The sequence below is a fragment of the Leptosomus discolor genome, chromosome 12 (assembly GCF_034619465.1).
Source record: "Leptosomus discolor isolate bLepDis1 chromosome 12, bLepDis1.hap2, whole genome shotgun sequence".
Classification (NCBI taxonomy): Eukaryota; Metazoa; Chordata; class Aves; order Leptosomiformes; family Leptosomidae; genus Leptosomus; species Leptosomus discolor.
In genome coordinates, this window is record NC_141402.1 from 21576111 (window position 1) to 21593839 (window position 17729).

Genomic DNA, 17729 nt, shown 5'->3' on the forward strand with positions numbered 1-17729 from the left:
TACAGGGGAGAGGCACAGGGTAGATGTGCAAAAACCACCCTGCTTTTATCCCCAGTGACATCTGCAGGAAGACATAGCACTACCAGGGCCTCATGCAGCGCCTCAGGAGCCCTGGGCACTGAAAGAGGTCAGAAGTTGCGAGCCCTTGCTTCCAACCATGTAGTGACCAGCCCAGAGGCTGTGCCTGGGATCCAAGTACAGGCGTGGCATCAACGTCTTGTGTAAGACAAAGACGCTAGCATCCCCAGGCAGGAGCTTGTATTAAAACCAGAGCTCTGGTAAACCTGGCAATGGAGACCGAGATCAAGCTGACTCAGTCATCAGTTTTGGTTGTCCCATCTTGTCAGCACGTTTCAAACAAACACACTAGGATGGAAAAAGGCCTCAGGCCGTCTAGTCCATCTAACTGGTCTTCCCTGAAGTAGCACCAGCCTTTTCCTCCTCCCCACTTGCAGAGTCATGGACATCCTTGCTTATGGATTTAAAGTCGGTGATTGTGCTGCCTGATGGGAAGAGAGAATTAGCTTTGTGCTGAGGACACGCACTGCCTTGTGAATGAAGCTCTGTGCTATGCTGTGCCTGCTGTCCATGAGATGTCTTCCCTTCATTTTAGCACTGAGGGCCATGCTGTGCAAGCTGTCTTTGGAGATGAGCTGCTCCGGTTTCAGGTGTAGAGAAGAGAGCTGGTGGGGCTGTATTACTTGGGTTGTCAGTGGAGATCAGGCTACTAAGTTCTGCTCAAGAAGCAACAACACAGGACTTCTTTTCACGACTCATACTCAGCTCTGGTCCCTTCTCTTTCCTCAACTTGCCTGTCTTGTCGAGGGGAGCAGGTTTACCCATTAATTCAGGATTTTCTAGGGGGAGGTGAGGAAGAGAGAGGTGAGCAAGGGGTTTTACGGTGTCCCTGGGCACCCCCTGCAGCTGGATGGACTGTGTCTGTCGGGGCTGAGTCCCACAGCTGCAGTGTGGTCAATTGTAGGTAGCCCAAATGAGACTGTACCCCGTAGTTGGCAGGATTCAAACCTGCGCAGGGAAACCCCAATGGATTTCTAGTCCATCGCCTTCACCACTCGGCCTCAACTACCTGCTCCAGCTCTCCCTGCCCTGCTCATCACATGCTGGGGGCAATGACATACACGGCTCCCTGGCACTTTCAGGGCCACACTCCACTCAAAGCCCTGCACTTGGGTGCTGTGCTCAGCATGCCACGTACCGGGCTTCCAGAGGCCATGAGAGGTGGAACCTCAGGGGCTACAGCTGTAGCTCCCAGCACCTTCTCCTCAGATGGGCACCTGGGATATCCCAACACAGGGGAATGCTTTCACACCGCAGCTGCCCTCTCTCCTGCTTCCAGGGAATAAGGAGAGGCAACTGTGTGGAGACAATAAGGATGGTGGTACTTGTGGGGTGGGATATTAGACCCCGCTTTGCTTCTCAGATTTACCTGAGGGGGACTCCAGGACTGCTGTGAGCACTAGGGTGGGCACACTGCTGTAGGGGAGATGGTGACCTCCCAGAAGCACCTCCAGCCTCTCGGGGACATAGGGTGGTGTCAACCATTGAACAAAGACCACAATTGACACATCCGGCCCACACAGGAGGCCAGGTCGTTTCCTGGCCTTGCACTCTTGAGGTCTTTCTGACTGAGGGCAGGCCTTGACAACCAAAGAACCACATTCACCCAGCAGAAAGCTCCAATCAGGTGTCCTCTTACCTTCTCTTCTCCAGGCTGAATAAACCTGGCTCCTTCAGCATCTCCCTCAATCACCACGTGCTCCAGCATGCTCTGATACTACCTTGCATATGTCCATTCTTCCTGATAAATGTGTGCACTCTGACTCATACTTCCTGACCATGGTCCTTCTGAAAAATGCCACCAGTGCTCATGCAGCCTGCAGTGGGACGATCTGAGGATGCTTCTGTCCTGGCAGTGGTGTTGGAGAGAGATGCCCCAGAGCCTGGGCTGTAACTGCTGCCTTCTCCCAGGAAAAGGACTCACACCTCCCTGCTGATGCCATAGCAGTGGTGTCCTTACTCCCACCTGTGTCTATTTCAATGGGTGCTGGTTATGTTTGCAGATGAGTAACTGCCAGTGCAGGGAAACTTCCTGCGTTGAAACCCCGTTGGTCAAAGCCACATCCTGGATTATCATATATAGTATGTGCCACTGGGCCTGAAACAGGAATAGATACATCTCAGGGGGTCTCCAGCTTCAAGATCAGAGTGCAGGGTAGCTCCCTGATGACTAAAAAAAGAGAGAAGTTGCCCCAGTCTCTAAAAAAAGAGGAAGAAGGACTATCTGTGGAATGAAAGAAAGGAGATCATAGAATCATAGAATTGTAGAATGGTTTGGGTTGGAAGTGACCTTAAAGATCATCTAGTCCAAATCCCCTGCCATAGGCAGGGACACCTTCCACTAGACCAGGTTGATCAAAGTCTCATCCAGCCTGGCTTTGAACACTTCCAGGTAGGTGGCATCCACAGCTTCCCTGGGCAACATGTCCCAGTGCCTCACTACCCTCACAGTGAATAATTTCTTCCTAAATCTACTTTCTTTCAGTTTGAAACCATTGCAGCTTGTCTGATCACTGCACTCCCTGATAAAGTTCAACTCCCTGATGAAGTTCAACAAGGGCCCAGCTCTCCAGCCTGTCAAGGTCCCTCTGGATGGCATCCCTTCCCTCCAGTGTGTCAGCCACATCACACAGCTTGGTGTCATCAGCAAACTTGGTGAGGATGCACTCAATCCCAATGTCTGTATAGCCAACAAAAATGTTGTCCCAATATAGACCCTTGAGGAATACCACTCATCACTGGCCTCCACTTGGACATCGAGCTGTTGACCATGACTCTTTGAGTGCCAACATCTAGCCAACTCCTTATCCACCTGTCAAATCCATGTCTCTCCCATTTAGAGAGAAGAATTTCATGCGGTACAGGTAGGTATCATCAGTTTCTCTTCCCTTATCTACCAATGCTGTAATCCCATTTTAGAAGGCCACCAAATTTGTTAGGAATGATTTGTCCTTTGTGAAGCCATGTGGCTGTCACCAATCACCTCCTTATTTTCCATGTGCCCCAGTATATTTTCCAGGAGGAACTGCTCCATGATCTTGCCGGACACAGAGGTGAGACTGACTGGTCTGTAGTTCCCTGGATATTTTTTTTCCCCTTTTTGAACATGGGGGTTATGTTTCCTCTTTTCCAGTCAGCAGGAACTTCACCAGACTGCCACAACTTCTCAAATATGATGGACAGTGGCTTAGCAAATTTATCTGCTTCCTCACGACCTGTGGATGCATCTCATCAGGACCCATGGACTTGTGCACATTCAGGTTCCTTAGTTGGTCTTGAACCTGATCCTCTCCTACAGTGGGCAGCTCTTCATTCTGCCAGATCCTGCCTTTGCCCTCTTCAACTTGGGAGAGGTGGCTAGAGCACTTGCCGATGAAGACTGAGACAAAAAAGTCATTGAATAGGCTAGCTTTCTCCATATCCTGGGTAGCCATGGCTCCTGTTTCTTTCCGGAGATGGCCCACGTTATCACTAGTATTGTTTTTGTCACTGACGTACATATAGAAGCTTTTCTTGTTACACTTAATGTTTCTGGCCAGGTTTAACTCTGTCAGGGCCTTGGCTTTCCTGACCTGATTCCTGGCTGCTCCAACAGTTTCTCTGTATTCCTCCTAGGTTGCCTGTCCTTCCTTCCACCCTCTGTAGACTTCCTTTTTTTGTTTGAGTTTGTCCAGGATCTCCTTATTTATCCATGCAGGTCTTCTGGATTTTTTGCTGGACTTCATCTTTGTCGGGATGCATCGCTCCTGAGCTTAGAGGAGGTGAACCTTGAATATTGACCAGCTATCTTGGGCCCCTCTTCCCTCCAGGGTTGTATCCCACGGTACTCTTTCAAGCACTTCCCTGAGGAGACCAAAGTCTGCTCTCCTGAAGTCCAGGCTAGTGAGCTTGCTGTGCATCCTCCTCACTGCCTTAAGGATCTTGAACTCCACCATTTCATGGTCCCTGCAGCCAAGGCTGCCCTTGAGCTTCACATTCTTCACCAGCCCCTCCTTGTTGGTAAGAAAAAGGTCCAGCATAGCACCTCTTCTCATTGGCTGCTCTAGCACTTGGAGAAGGAAGTTATCATCAGTGCATTCCATTAACCTCCTTGATTGCTTGCGCCCTGCTGTGTTGTCCCTCCAACAGATATCGGGGTGGTTGAAGTCCCCCATGAGTATCAGAGCTTGTGAATGTGAGGCTGGCTGCTCCAGTCTATAGAGGGCCTCATAGCTTGGTCCTCCTGGCTGGGTGGCCTGCAGCAGACCCCCACTATAATATCACCTAACCCTGTGCTCCCTTTATTTCTGAGCCATAAGCTCTCTGTCAGTTCCTCCTGCATCCCCAGGCAGTGCTCCATGCACTCCAGCTGCTTATTGACATAGAAGGCAACACCCCCTCCTCCCCTCCCCTGCCTGTCCTTCCTACTAAGTCTACACCCTTCCATTCCAACACTCCAGTCATAGGACCCACCCCACCATGTCTCTGTGATACCAGTAATATAGCCCTGCAAGTGTGCACACAACTCTAACTCCTCTTGTTGATGGCAAACTGGAGTGAGTTCAGTGGAGGATCCCTAGGATAGCCAGGGTCCGAGGACCCAAGACTTGCTTAGCTAGGAGAAGAAAAGGCTAAGCAGGGATCTAATCAGAGCCTCCCAGTGCTACAAGGAGATTACTGTGCTGTGGGGAGGATGAGAGCCGAGGACAGAAATTGAACGGGCAGCTTGTGGCTGGCTCCACAAACAAAAAAGAATCACCTTGAGGGTGCCTGAGCATGGGAACAGGGGTCCAGAGAGACTGCAACAGGTCTGTCGTCCAGGTATTTTTCGACCCGCAAGGCCAAAGCGCTGATCAGCTGGGGTGAGCCTGCTTGAAGCAGCAGGATGCACTCTCTGATTCCCTGAAATGCCTTCCAGCCAGAAGGGTTGTTGGGGTGTAAAGTGGAAGGAGGGAGAGAGGATTTTGTGGGTGAGTGTTTGAAGAATGTCCAAAGATCTGCATTTCAGGGGAGAGGCATGCAGAATGTGAGATTTGTAGGGGAGAGTGGGATTGCCTAGTGACTCTCCAGACCTGTTTACTCTTCCAAGCCCCGCTGCTAGTGAGGGCAGCTGGGAGATGCAGCAAGACCTGATCTGTCACCAAACGGACATCAGAATGCCTAGAAAAGGAAGACCCTCCCACAGGGAAAGGGAAGGAAAGTAAGAGTGGGACTCAACCCAGGGAAACTGCAACCTGAATGCAGCACGTTAGACCACTCAGCAAATGTGACCCGCCGCTGCTGCTGCTGCCGCTGCTACTGCTGTTACAGCTGCTGCTCCTCCCCCTGCAGCTGCCAGAGCCAGCCCACCTCAGCCAGCCTCCTCCTGGCACTGCTGCAGGGCAAGGTGCCTACTGCAGCATCCTTGCCCTGCTCCCACCAAGGGCTTCTGACAGGCGACCGCATCTCCTACATGTGCTGCAGACCACACAGCACCCAGCACAGGGGCAGCATCTCTCGAAGGCCACGGCAGTCCTTCATGGGAGCAACCAAAGCAACCGTCAGCAAATCACGGCTCTGCACAAGCTGACACCTGCTCAAGGGGCTTCAGGCACACAACTGCCTTTCCCACGACTTCCTCCATTCCCCTCAGAGCCTAGGAAACAGCAAGACCAACACTCAGCAGCCTCGTGGACAGTTTCTGGGGCAACAAGGGTGCTTCCTACTTCCCTGCTGAGGGCCAAGGAGGCTGGGCAAGGAGGTCTTTGCCACACCAAGTGCTGCGGGAATGCTGTACTGGTCTCAGGGAGCAGGGTGTGGGAATGGGGGCAGACAGTCAAGGCAAAAGGACAGGAGATGTGCCAAGCACTGAGCAAGGACTGAGCTCCGGTTCCTGTGGGGAAAAGGCTCACCTAATGCCCAAGATGCAGAGGAATGAGTGCACAGTTTTCTCTGGGACGTGACTACGAGGCATCTCAGGAGGACACTAGTCCAAATGCCTGCTCAAAGCAGGGCTAGCCCCAAAGGTAGAACAGGCTGCTCAGTGCCCGAGCCCTGTTGAAACTTGAGTGTGATACCCAAGTATGGAGAATCCCAAAGTTCTCTGGGCACCTGCTCCAGTGCTTCAGCACTCCCTGGGAGTGTCTGAAGGATTCAAAGCAGCACCCCTGAAGCCTGCTGTGGCCAAGTGGGCAAAGCACTGTGCAGCCAGGTGAAGGAAAAGCTTGTCTGCGTTGGCCAGGAATCGAACCTGGGTCAACTGCTTGGAAAGCAGCTATGCTCACCACTATACCACCAATGCACCTCAGCCCTTCATCCCTCCGGATCCTCCTCTTCCAAGCCTCAGTGGCCTCCTCCTGCCAGGTATCTGAGCACACACATGACCTCAAGATGCTTGCCTGTGGGTGCTTTCTCTCTGGGTAACACAGCAGCTAGGGCATCTCAACATGCACTACTCAATGCCTAGGCGTGATTAGCACCAGCAACTGCCCATGCTTGCAGTACCACACGGGACAAACCAGGACTGAGCTCCATGCAGCAACACTGCACGCATCTATCCTTTGGACTAGGCTTCGGCAGACCTGCTGCTTTGCATGTGGGACAGAGGGTGTCTTTGTCCAGCACTGATCTCCAGCCCTAAGCAGCCAGAGGGAAAGAAAAGGATTGGGAATCTCTCTTGTTTACGCCGCTTGGAGTGTGCAGGGTGCTTCTGGGGGTGCTAATGGAAATGCTCCCCACCTACATTCATACCTGTGCCAGCTATGCATGGACTATGCAATTGTGTGTGCGTTTCTGTGTAGGTAGCTGTGGTGGTTTAAGCACCGAGCCAAACACCCCCCCAGCTGTTCACTCCTTTCCCCACTTTCAGTGGGGTGCAGGGCACTGAAAACTGGATGAGAAAGCTCATGGGTCAAGACAAACGCAAGGACATGGCTTAGCAAAACCATTGTGGACCAAGGAGTGACTAAATATAAAAGTGACTGACTTTGCACCAGGAAGTGTTTGGATTAAAGTGATTTACCATGCAGTGGTATCCACTATGGAATGAAGACTGGCACCCAGCGCGAGCCATATTCCTGGGGATGGCCTGCAGAGCCAGACGTGACCTCTCAGTCAACACCCAAGTGAACTTATGGCTTCTGGCCCATCAGGTAGTCAGGTAGCATGGAGCTCACCTGCAGATACCCATGCTGTATTCCTGCTGCCAGCTCATGAAGCACTGGGACAGGGAGGACTTCTGGAAGAGGCCGCCCTCAATTGTCTTTGAGGGGTCATTGCAATTGAAAGGTCATGGCCTGGCAAGGGAAGGAGCAACGCATCCTGGAGCTCCATCACGGGTGCTCTCCATGCCACAAACTTCACAGATGGCTCAGTATTGTGGAGGTAGATGGAACCAGCCATGTCTGACATGGGGCTGCCCCTTAGCTCTTTTCACAGAGGCCACCCTGCAGCATCCCCGCTGCCCTCCACTACCAACAGTTTGCCACCTATAGCCAATACAGTGTCCATAGGGAATACCTGCTTGGCCCTGCTCAGCAGACAGACTAGGACAAAGAAAGCCCCCAGATGCTAAGCCAATTGCACTGGTGTTTCCCAAAGTAGCAGCAGCCTTGTCCTCCTCCCCACCTGCAGATTGCTGGAGTTCCCTTCTTGCAGCTGGGAAGTTGAGATTGAGCTGCCTGATGGGAAGGGACAAAGAAGGCTCTGAGGGTGCGAGAGAGACATGGTCACGGGGGCGCAGAGAGCTGGAGCAGTGTAGGCTAAAACTTGCTGGGGCAGGCAGCCTTTGTCAGGAGCCTGGAAAAAGCTCACTTAGCAGAGGATGGTTTCGATACATCGACCTCTGGGTTATGGGCTCAGCACGCTTCCACTGCACCACTCAGCTCACGCCAGCACTGCAGCTGGCATCTCCTGCAGCCCTGCCTGATGCTCCCTGGCACTGCCAACACTCATGCCTCCTTCCCTTCTTGTGTGCTGTGCTCTCATCTGAACTGGGAAAAAGTCCCCCTGGAAACCTCACTGGCAGTGGGCTTGTGGTGGGCAGCACAAGGGCTGTGCTTTACCCTTCTCCCCACATCTCCTGCCCACAACCCTGCCTGGGCACTTTCTCTTTGACCACCTGAGCCAGCTCTGCAGGTGCTGAAGGAAACTCAGCAGTGAGGGCGCACCTTGTTGCTTTACAGGGCAGAGAGGAGCTGCTCTCCAGTGAGCTCACAAGGGCTGCAACCCTGCCCAGAACCCCAGCTCCCAGAGTGCTGTGGGACTGGACCCAGCGTAAAAGTCAGTTCTTTGCTGTCTGAGGAGGGAACAAGGTTGTTTAGCATAGGATTTCCAAGGGTCAGGCTGGCAGGCCTGTAGTTCCCCAGATCCTCCTTCTGGCCCTGATTGTAGATGGGCGTCACATTGGCAAGCCTCCAGTCTTCCAGGACCTACCTTGTTAACCAGGATTGCTGATAAGTGATGGAAAGTGAGAGCATAGGATTTCCAAGGGAAATCATTCCCCTGCTTTAGCTGTGCACATAGTGGTGTCCTGGCCTAACGCATGGCAGACCCCGCTATAGAGGCAAGCAGGTTTTATAGATGTTTACAATACAGTTGTATCGACCAATCAAATTACTCCTGTTAAGGGCAGGATGGATCAGTTCCTATTGCTTATGAAATCAGTATCTGCTTCTCCCAGGCAGCTGCTGTGGATGTATGGTCACTGGGATGTTAATCTTCATTGCTCTAAAGCAGTGTCCCGTGCAAGTGGAGTGGTTTTATATTAGATTCAGGTCGATTGCTGTTCTGGCCATATTTATATACCTGGGGTTTTTAAGAATGGCACACCTCCTAATGTTTTCTCATCCATATGGGGTGTTCTCAGCCAGTGAGAGCTGCTTTCGGTTGGGTCTTCATGTCACATTGAACCTGGAGTAAAAGCTCCTTGTCCTAGGCAGCATTTGTTCCTCTAAGCCAGTTGCATAGTAGTTAGTGCCTTGCCTTTCAGACTGGCTGTGCGGGTCTTGCCCTGCCCATGCTGTGCTGTGCTCCCCCACAGCTCCTGGCTTGTCCTTCCTCCTGGCATAGCCCTGCCTTTGCTGCTCCCTGACAGGTGAGGGCTGCCCCTGCCACCATGCAGGGTGCCAGGGAGTCAGAGAAACCGCAAGCCCTCGTCTCTGTGCCTTAAGCGGTGCCTGTCCTGCCCAAAACTGCTGGGGGTGGTGGTGGTTCCCAGTTACCCCCAGGGCAGGGCTAACCATTCCAGATTGAGTGCTGTCCAGTCATAAATGCTGCAAAGCATCCCAGGAAGGCTCTGGGCTCTTGAGTGCTGGCAAGATCTGAGACCCATGAGGTGTCTTCCCTTCATCTTTACCACTGAGACCCATGCTGTGCAAGCTGCCTTTGGAGATGAGCTGCTGAAGTTTCTGTGCTGTGCTGCTTGGGATGTCAGGTGGGATCAGGCTCTTAAGTTCTGCTCAAGAAGCAACAACATTGGACCTCTTCTCATGGCTCATACTCAGCTCTGGTCCCTTCTCTTTCCTCAACTTGCCTGTCTTTGTCAAGGGGATGGAGATTACCCATTCACCCAGGAATTTCTGGGGCAGTTTAGGGGGGGGGAGGACAAGTGCTGTGGGCAAGGGAGTTTTACTGTCTCCCTGGGCACCAGGTAGAGTATGGAGGAGCCAAGTCCCACATAGTTAATTGGAGGCAGCCCAAAAGAAGACTGCACCCCATAGTTGGCAGGATTCAAACCTGCGCAGGGAAACCCCAATGGATTTCTAGTCCATCGCCTTCACCACTCGGCCTCAACTACCTGCTCCAGCTCTCCCTGCCCTGCTCATCACATGCTGGGGACAATGACACACACGGCTCCCTGGAACTTTCAGGGCCACACTCCACTCAAAGCCCTGCACTTGAGTGCTGTGCTCAGCATGCCACGTACCGGGCTTCCAGAGGCCATGAGAGGCGGAACCCCAGGGGCTACAGCTGCAGCTCCCAGCGCCTTCTCCTCAGACGGGCATCTGGGATATCCCAACACAGGGGAATGCTTTCACACCCCAGCTGCCCTCTCTCCTGCTTCCAGGGAATAAGGGGAGGCAACTGTGTGGAGACAACCAGGGATGGTGGTACTTGTGGGGTGGGATATTAGACCCCGCTTTGCTTCTCAAATGTACCTGAGGGGGACTGCAGGGCTGCTGTGAGCGCTAGGGTGGTCACACTGCTGCAGAGGAGATGGTGACCTCCTGGCAGCGCCTCCAGCCTCTTGGGGACATAGGGTGGTGTCAACCATTGAACAAGTACCATGAGTATCACGCAGGTTGTTGGTGTGTAGAGGGAATGGCTTGTGTGAGTGGGAGAGATCTATGGAAGGGGCAAGGTGGAGCCTGGCTGTGGAAAAGTGTGGAGGGGTGAAAGGAGAATAAATGGGAGATGTGGATGAGGAGAACAAGAGAGAGTTTGTTTTGGTGGAACAGGTTTGCCTAGAGTTTTTTGCCAGAACTGGTCAGGAATGTGAATTCCTGACCAGGGACCAGAAGTGATCATTTCCAGCATTAGATGAAAGTAGTCTCTATTCCCTTCTGGCTCTGGAGCAGGACTATTTGGAAAACGGGTTTAAGGTGTCAGTGTGGAGGTGGTGCATCTGGCAGTGCCTGTCTGCATGCAGAGCAAGGGTGGGAGGTGATTGCAGTTGTGAGGGTGAGGATGAGGAATGGCTTGAGGAAGTGTGTGGGCAGGGGCTGGAAGGACAAGGCCGGCCTGTCTTCAAAATGGAGGAGCAGGAGGACAGCCAGTCTCTGATCTGGAGGAGCAGGAGGCAGCACTGTCCACAGGTGTGTTGGTGGTATAGTGGTGAGCATAGCTGCCTAGTTGATGCATTTTTGGTTCCTGGCCAATGCAGACTAACATCACTTCAGCCTGGCTACACAGTGCCGTGGAGGACCCACGTGGAGAAAACTCTATCAATTTCAGCCTGAGTGTCTGCACTAAAAGCACTTGAGAGTAGATTGGATGTGTTCTTTGCAGCAGAATTTGGTTGCTCCCATGAAGGATTGCATTGGCCTTTGGGAGAAGCTTCCCCTGTGCTGGGTGCTGTGTAGTCTGCAGCGCATGTAGGAGATGCGGTCTCCTGTCAGCAGCCCTTGGTGGGAGCATGGGGCAAGGTTGCAGTCTCCCTGGGAGGTGTGGGTTCGAGTCCCACTCCTGACAGGATCCTCTCTCTTGCTTTCCTTCCCTTTCCCTGCACAGAGGGTCTTGCTCCTCTAGGCACTCTGCTCTCCAGTTGGTGGTGAATTAGGTCTTGCTGCACCTCCCAGCTGCCCCCACTAGCAGCGGGGCTTAGAAGAGTAAACAGGGGTGGAAAGCCCCCAAGTGATTCCACTTTTTCACTCTCCCTACAAATCTCCCATTCTGCATGCCCCTCCCCTGAAATGCAGATCTTTGGACATTCTTCAAACATTCACCCACAAAATCCTCTCTCCCTCCTTCCACTTTACACCCCAACAACCCTTCTGGCTGGAAGGCATTTCAGGGAATCAGAGAGTGCATCCTGCTGCTTCAAGCAGGCTCACCCCAGCTGATCAGCGCTTTGGCCTTGCAGGTCAAAAAATACCTGGACAACAGACCTGTTGCAGTCTCTCTGGACCCCTGTTCCCATGCTCAGGCACCCTCAAGGTGATTCTTTTTTGTTTGTGGAGCCAGCCACAAGCTGCTCGTTCAATTTCTGACCTCGGCTCTCATCCTCCCCGCATTGTGGTAGTCCTCTTTTAGGCACTGGGAGGCTCCTATTAAATCCCTGCTTAGCCTTTTCTTCTCCCAGCTAGGCAAGCCTTGGGTCCTCAGGCCTTCCTCACAAGGCCAGAGCCCCCAGCCCCCGGCTACTCTAGGGATCCTCTGCTGAAATCACTCCGGTTTATCATCACCTTTATTTTGGTCCCTAGAGAGCCCTTCTTCCCCTTTTTTAGAGTCTGGGACAACTTTTCGCTCTTGTTAGTCATCAGGGAGCTCCAAATACCCTGTTTCCAACCCAGGAAGTTTCCTTGGACTGGCAGTTCCTCACCAGCAAGCATGGACAGCACCCGTGGGAAGAGGGGCATCTGGAAGTAAACGTCCACCAGTAAGAGGCCAAGAGGGACATCGCAAACTCTTGGGCATTTAACTCCAGCACTACTGACAGGTCAGAGACATCCTCGCGCAATCCCACCACAGGTTGCACAAGCACTGGTGGCATTTCTCAGAAGGCCTGCACTCAAGAAGCGTGAGCCTCGGAAGAGGTCTTCCTGTGCACACAGGAGGAGGAAGAGGAGACATGCATAAGGTGGAATCCGAGCATGCCAGAGCATGTTGTGATTGAGGGAGATGCTGAAGGAACTGGGTTTGTTCAGCCTGGAGAAGAGAAGGTGAGGGGTCCTCTGCTGTGTGAAGGTTCCTCTGGCTCTCCAAGGCCTGTCCTTATTCAGAAAGAACTCAGGGGTGCAGGAGCCTGGAGTGGCCTGTCATCCTCTGTGAGCCAGCCTGGCAGGTCCCAGGGTCTGGGGAGATCTGGGATATCTCTAGCTGCCCATTGAAGCCTGTAAGGGGGGCATAATGTGTCTTCCCTGCAGCGCACCCCAGGGAGGAGCAGCAGCAGAGGCTACAGTGGTAAGGGCAGATACCATGACCTTGGGGAAGCAAACAGGTTGGGGACTCTGGCAGTACCATCAGGCAGAGCTGCCAGGAACGAAACCAAGGACAAATTGGCCTGAGCAAGAAAGCTGCCTGCATGGGCCCAAACAACCTATTGGTCCAGAATCCTTTCTCCCCAAGTGCTGAGCCTAGCAGAGCCCCAGGAACACCTTCCACTGCTTGAAGAAAGGCTGTCTCAGCCCCAGAAGGCACATTCCTCCTCTGCAGTAGCACAGCAGCTGCATGGGAAAGGGCTGTTCCTTTCCCTGTGCTCCAGCCCCTGGAGGAGGGGCCCCTCCACCTCTTTGCAAGACTTTCACAGATTGGGCCCTGCTCTTGCTCCTCCCAGACACTCCTCCCACTCTTCTCGATCCTGCAGGTCCCAGGGATGGATGAGGAAAGCCCTCACCGATGCTGCTTCTCCAGGACATGCTTTCAGAGTAGTGACTCTGTACAGATTTAACTCTTCTCCAGTGACTGGCTGTTTCTCATGCCCTCTCTGAATGTAACCTGCCATTTGATATCTTAGGCTTTGGCATGGCAGCATGGTCTGTCTCGTGGGTTCAGAAGTATCAGATGCTGGCCCTGTTCTTCAGGCAGTCAAAAGGTACCAGGGGGTGGTGTTCTCAGTGTTCCCAGCTAAGTCTGAGATCTGGTAGGGTGTCCCCGCAAGTGTTTTCTCATGTCTGACTGCTGGGAGGAAGGGCCCTGCTCTCAACACACAGCCTCAATCCTTGGCACAAGGAGGATTGCACCAGTGCAGCTTTTCCCACCTGTGTGCATGGACCCTTCTTGGGCCAGCAGTGTGGTGGCCCCAGGGCATGAAGGAAAGTTGCCTCAGGCTCACAGTGAAATGTACCTGAGTCTGGAGCATCCTCAGGGAGAAAAGGTCATTCCCACTGATGGCAGGCCAATTTGGGGCAGGAGGGAGAGCATGTCCTGGAGGAAAAGACCCAGACTGCAGGTCATCCAGGACTGTCCCAGCAGAGGAACGCAGTCCATCTTGTGCAACCCAAACCAAACTGCTCTGGGGCCTCCTGCCAGCATTTCCCTAGCTGAACCTCATCCCCTGCCTCTTTCTTGGTCGCCTTGTTCAACAAGGTGAGGAGCTTTGCTAGGGCTGCAACCAAATGTCCATGTCTTTCAGGCTTTTCTATCTCTCTTTTGCCTGCTTGCTTATTTTTGTTGCTCTGGTATCACTTTGGGGAGCACCACCCACAACTTGCAGTGATCCACACTGGGGTTGTAGTTGTTGTTATGGGAGAGGGCAGGTTCTCCCTCTCCCTTGCAGAGTGGGTGGCTAACAAGGGAGGAGGAGCACAAACCAGCATGAGTCTCTACCTATGCTGCACAAAGTCTTTTGTGCAGCATAGGTAGATTTTATTATAGGGACAGATTCTATTATTATTGATACGGGTCATGGATGAAGTGGCGGAATACTAAAAAGGAGCCCTTTAGGAAGGATATAGGGGGACCGCCAGGTGGGAATGTGAGTAAGAAGACCTTAGCAAAGTATTGTAATCAGTGGTGGCCCTTGTACAAATTAGGTGATGGGGAGAAGTGGCCCTTTACCGGGACACTAAATTATAAAACCCTGCTGCAGTTGACGTTGCTTTTGAGGAGAGAAGGGAAGTGGGATGAAGTTTCATATGCGGATATGTTTTTCACCCTCTGAGATCACCCTAAGTACTATACTGACTGTGGACTGACAGTCTCACAGGACCCGATGGTGTTAGCTTTAGAAAAGGAGAATACGAGAGAAGGGAAAGGAAAGTTGAAGAGGTGATCGGCATGTAGCATAGGGCAGATGTGTACAAAGCTGGGGAAAATAAGAAATCCTGAAATGGGGGATCTACCAGAGTATTATAAACCACCAGAAACAGGCTGGACCCAAGAGGCACAATGAAGGAAGAGTGAAAGTGAGGGTTCTGATTCTGGAATCCGTCCAAGTAGTCTGGTATCCTCTCACACTCGGAGTAAGAAAGAGCAGGCAGTGTTGCAAGCATCCTTAAGGCAAGCAGTAGGACCAGGGGGAGAGCCTGTCTTAATACAAGTTCCCTACTCCTCATTTGATCTCGAAACATGGAAAGGAGTGGCAAAAAGCTACTGAAATGACTCCGTGGGGGTGACAAGACATTTCCAGTTCCTAATAAAACAACAATCCTGATTGGAGCGATATTCAATTGTTATTAGATCATATGACTGAAACAGAAAAGCAGTTAATTTTAAAAACGGCCCAAGATTTGGCCAGTGATCATCTTAAAGGGACAGGAGAGGATATTAAAGAGCATTTTCCCTTACAGGACCCACAGTGAGACCCTAATAGAGGGGCCCACATGAAACAGCTGAATGAATACAGGGACTGGATCATAAACGGAATGGAGCAATCCATCCCTAAAGCAATCAACTGGTCAGGCTTATATGCTGTTCGGCAAGTTCCAAAGGAGACCCCCCCTGGAATTCTTAGACAAATTGCGGGATACTATGAGGCGACATACCCCATTAGATCCAGGGTCAGAGATAGGAATCCAGTAGTTAGTGTCTCTGTTTATTGGACAATCAGCAAGTGATATCCAAAGGAAGCTGCAAAAATTGAGAACGACAGAAAGTAGAAACTTGGAAACTTCATTAGATGAAGATGGAGAGTGTTTAGCAATAGGGAAGAGGAGGACTGGAGGAAAGATAGGTGGGCACTGGTGGCAGAGCTACAAGAAAGTAGAGGATTCAAAAGTGGGGGACCCAAGAGTCCTTTAGGGAAGGATTAACGTGTATGATGCAGAGAGAAGGGACATTGGAAGAACGAATGTCCAGAGAGATGGAGAGGGAAGGGAAGGATACAGGCACATGTTAAGGAGGACTGACGGGGACCTGGGAAATCTACCCTGGCAGATCCACTGGTTACATTAAAGCTAGGGAAACAACAACAGGACATGGAATTTCTACTTGATACCAGGGCAACATTTTCAGTTTTAAATCAGGCTTTGACACCCATAGATGATGACTTTGTAACTGTAAGGGGAGCTACAGGCCAGAGTTAAAAGGCACACTTTTTAAAATCCCTTAAATTCAAGTTGAGGAAACAATTGAGGATGCACAAATTTTTGTATATGCCTCATTCACCCAAACCACTACTAGGGCAAGATTTATTAGAAAAATTAAAGGCAGATATAAATTTGAAAAAGGAAAGGTAGAACTCTGAGTGGGAAATGACCAATTAATTGAAATTTTGCATCTAGCCATCATAAATAACTCTGTTGGCTCAGAAATACCTGAGGAGGTCCAGAACCAAGTGTATCCAGGGGTATGGGCCTCAGAAATACCAGGAAAAGCAGAAAATGCTTCTCCAATAATAGTTAAAGTCAGACTGCGGGCATGACCCCTAAGGATTAAACAGTACCTCCTTAGAATGGAAGATAGGGAAGAAATTCAAAAACTGTAATCAACCGATTCATCAAGTATGTGCTACTAACCGAGTGTGAATCGGAATATAACACTCCCATTTTACTGGTCAAAAAGTCAGAGGGTAATTATCAAATAGTACAGGATATTAGAGCTATTAATAAAATTGTTGAGGATCTGCACCCAGTTGTAGCAAACCCATATACGTTGCTAACTGAATTATTACCTGAATTGGCTTGGTTTACCATATTGGACCTAAAGGACACCTTCTTTTGCTTATCCTTGAGTCCAGAAAGCCAGTTGCTGTTTGCATTTGAGTGGGAAAACCCAGACTCTGGAAGGAAGATGTTCTCTCATGAAAAGCAGGGAATAGCCCTAGGGGTCCTAGCCCAAAACCTGGGACCATACTGCAGGGCAGTTGCATGCTTCTCCAAGCAACTTGATGATGTAAGCAGTGGTTGGCCTAACTGCTTAAGAGCAGTAGCAGCGCTGGTACTGAACATCCAAGAAGCCCGTAAGTTTACATTGGATCAAAAGATTACCGTATTGGTCTCCCATACTATATCAGCGGTGTTGGAGGTGAAGGAAGGAGACTGGCTCTCACCACAAAGATTCCTTAAATATCAAGCTGTTCTGGTAGAGCAGGATGATGTGGAAATAGTGGTCACTAACATTATCAATCTAGCATCTTTTCTTAGCGGGGCTACAGGAGAGCTGGTATCGCACGACTGCCTGGAAACAATTGAAGCAGCCTACTCTAGCCGACCTGACCTAAAAGAGGAGCCACTGGAAGATGTTGATCACTCCTGGTACACTGACGGAAGCAGCTTCGTTCAGCAAGGCATCCGTAAGGCAGGATATGCAGTAACCACTACAGATCAGGTAACAGAGTCTAAAGCTCTTGCCCCAAACACCTCAGCAGAAAAAGCAGAAATAATAGCTCTAACCTGAGCATTGGAATTAGCCAAAACCAAAAGAATTGACATCTGGACCGACTCCAAGTATGCTTTTGGGGTGGTTCATGCTCATGGACCTCTATGGAGAGAAAGAGGACTCCTAACTCAAGGGAAACATATCAAACATGCTGAAGAAATTCTCAAGCTCCTAGAAGCAGTGCAACTACCCAAAAACATGGCTATTATGCACTGTAAAGCTCATCAGAGAAAGAATACCGCTCAGGAGTTGGGCAATGTTATGGCGGACCGTGAAGCCAGGAGAGTAGCTGAGGAGAGTGATTTGGGAGTGCAGTCTTTGGTCCCAGACGGTAAAATACAAATTGACTGTGAACCCAGATACTCTAAAGAAGATCAAAAATTGATTGAAGATTTAGAAGGAAAAGTAGAAAAAGTGAGATGGGCAAAACCTCCACAAGGTAAAGTCATAATACCATCTGCATTATTGTGGGCCATAGTCATGGCTGAGTGTAAAAAATCTCATTGGAGAACAGAAGCCTTGTATAAATACTTGTCAGCTTATAGTTGCCCAAAATCTGTATACCACTATCAAGCACTAGAACCCAGCCTGGACAGATAGGGAAAGAAAACTATCCAGGACAACAATGGCAAATTGATTTCTCAGAGCTCCCAAGAAAAAGGGGATTTTGATATTTATTGATCTTGACAGACACCTTTTCAGGGTGGCCAGAAGCA

At 50.9% G+C, this 17729-nt stretch overlaps 3 non-coding genes across 3 annotated transcripts; all 3 read right to left on the reverse strand.

Annotated features, from left to right (window-relative positions):
- Nucleotides 1-1005: 1005 nt before the first annotated feature.
- Nucleotides 1006-1087, reverse strand: TRNAS-AGA (transfer RNA serine (anticodon AGA)). Its single transcript has one exon. It is a non-coding gene; the product is annotated as a tRNA-Ser (tRNA).
- A 5178-nt stretch (nt 1088-6265) lies between these two features.
- TRNAG-UCC (transfer RNA glycine (anticodon UCC)) lies at nt 6266-6337 on the reverse strand. Its single transcript has one exon. It is a non-coding gene; the product is annotated as a tRNA-Gly (tRNA).
- Nucleotides 6338-9750: 3413 nt separating this feature from the next.
- TRNAS-AGA (transfer RNA serine (anticodon AGA)) lies at nt 9751-9832 on the reverse strand. The gene has a single exon. It is a non-coding gene; the product is annotated as a tRNA-Ser (tRNA).
- Between the last annotated feature and the right edge of the window lie 7897 nt (nt 9833-17729).